This window comes from Myotis nattereri (genome assembly GCF_964212035.1).
Source record: "Myotis nattereri genome assembly, chromosome: 1".
Lineage (NCBI taxonomy): Eukaryota > Metazoa > Chordata > Mammalia > Chiroptera > Vespertilionidae > Myotis > Myotis nattereri.
The window spans coordinates 160,303,304-160,305,476 of record NC_138075.1 but is presented as its reverse complement, the minus strand read 5'-3'; the positions used below and the strand labels follow the sequence as shown (position 1 = coordinate 160,305,476).

At 55.2% G+C, this 2,173-nt stretch overlaps 1 pseudogene across 1 annotated transcript; it reads left to right on the top strand.

Annotated features, from left to right (window-relative positions):
* The first annotated feature begins 987 nt into the window (after nt 1-987).
* LOC308532045 (jun dimerization protein 2-like) lies at nt 988-1,777 on the top strand (annotated as a pseudogene). Its single transcript has one exon. The product of its transcript is annotated as a jun dimerization protein 2-like (transcript).
* The last annotated feature ends 396 nt before the right edge of the window (nt 1,778-2,173 follow it).

Here is a 2,173-nt window from a genome sequence, read left to right as displayed (position 1 = left end):
AGAGAGGACTTAACCTCCTCGCAGCTGAGAAAGGGGGGGCTATGCCTATTCCTAGAGGAAGAATGCTGTTTTTAAGCCAACCTGTCTGGCAGAGTAAGGGAGGGGACCAAGAAGCTAGCTGATAGGAACTCAAAAGTCCGACAACAACTTTCGGAATCCTAGGCACCTGGCTACAGAATCTTAACTGGACCTCCTGGCTTCTACCTGTTGGACCCCTCTTAATGCTCTTCCTGGTACTCATCTTTGGCCCATGCATCCTAAGAGCCCTTTCTTCTTCCACCAAAACCCCATTCAGCAATTACCAATAGATCCTTAGGGAAAATGATGCTATTCCAGACCTACACTAGAGATCATCCCCTCCCTCAATAGCCAACTAATTAGGGACATCTCTACATCCCATCTACGCATGAAGATGTTACAGAACAACAACATTGGCCTCCTCATCAACCCCAGCTAGCAGAAAGCCCAGCTTATAGGAACCCCAGCTTACAGAAAAAAAAGAGAGACTGGAATGTTAGGCACATCCTTACATTATGCATCAGTTGGGACTCCTGCTTCTCCCAGTGGTTTCCTGTTATTTTCATTATAGGTTAACAGCCTTCAGTTTCCAGCAGACCGCCTCACCCAGTTTCCAGTAGACCACCTACACCTGGCCCCCACCTGCACATAGTTCAACTGGCTACTCTGGCCTTTACAGGAGACACACATATCCCACTCCCCCTACTCTGCCCCGCTGATGCCATTTGGGTCTCAGGTCTTCTGCTCGAAGGTGTAACAATCCTATATAATAAAGCCCAGCAACCATAACAACCAGACTGACCAGAGAGCAGAACCACCTCAGCCCCTCGCTGGGCTGGCCCCGCCCCCCAGCAAATGGTTAGGGACGATCAGGCAGGCAGGCAGAGTGATTAGGGGCGATCAGGTAGGCAGGCAAGTGGTTAGGGGCAATCAGGTAGGCAGGCGAGTTATTAGGGGTGATCAGGTAGGCAGGCCAGAGGTTAGTGGCAATGAGGCAGGAAGGCAGAGCCCCACGATCGATTGCCTCAAAGAGGGAGACCCTGGCCACAGCCTGCAGGAGGGACGCTCCACAGCTGTGACAACAGGAGGTACTGGCAGTGGTGAACACTGTAGGGTGGGGCTGGCATCACGGCGGCTCCTGAGCAAGCATGGCGCCTGCAGCCTGGCCCAGGCCCCAGGATCGCAGCCTCCCCCTGCGGCTTCTGCAGGGCTGGACTGCCACTCCTCCTGCTATGATGCCTGGGCAGGTCCCAGACCCTTCCATGACTGTGGGCTCTCTGCCAGGGCTCGGCCCCCTGACTGGACTCCCCAACTTGGCCCTGACTGCAGAGGAGCTGAAATACGCTGACATCCACAACACTGGGGCCATGATCACCCCTTTGCACTTTCTGGAGGTGAAACTGGGCAAGAGGCCTCAACCTGTGAAAAGTGAGCTAGATGAGGAAGAGGAGTGGAGGAAAAGGTACCAGGAAAAGAACAAAGTGGCGGCAGCCCCATGCAGGAACAAGAGGAGCGGAAGGAGCTTCTGCAGTGGGAATCTGAGTGGCTGGAGCACATGAATGCGGAGCTGAAAACCCAGACGGAGGAGCTGAAGCAGGAGCGTCAGCAGCTCATCCTGATGCTCAGCCGGCATCGCCCCACCTGCATCGTCAGGACCGAAAATGTTAAGACCCCCGACTCAGAAAGCAACCTACTGCTGGAGCAGCTGGAGAAGAAGTGGCCATGGGCTGGGAGGAGGAAGAGGAGGAGGAGTAGATGAAGAGGAGGAGGAGATAAGGAGAGGGAGGAGGAGGAGGGTCCCAGAGGGCTCTTTCTTGCTGCATGAAAAACTCTTCAATGAGGCTCAGCACAGCCAGCATCGGCCAGGCTATTTTGTGAAACTCAGATCAGCCACACCAGGGGAAGAATCCCAGGACCAAGAGCTGAGACCAAAGTAGTCCTGAGGGGGGCCTGCTCTGCCTGGGGCCAGGCTTGTGGGAGGCAGGACAGAGGCTCTGGGCCGGAGAGACACCCAACCAGGCAGCTGTGGGCGCTTCCCTGGCCTCTCCGACAGGGACCCACCCAAAGGACCTCCGAGCAGCCAGGAAAAGCCATGAGTTGCAACCAAAATTAGGCTGAGTTTGGGACTCAGAGTGAAACTGCAATCTGCCTGCCC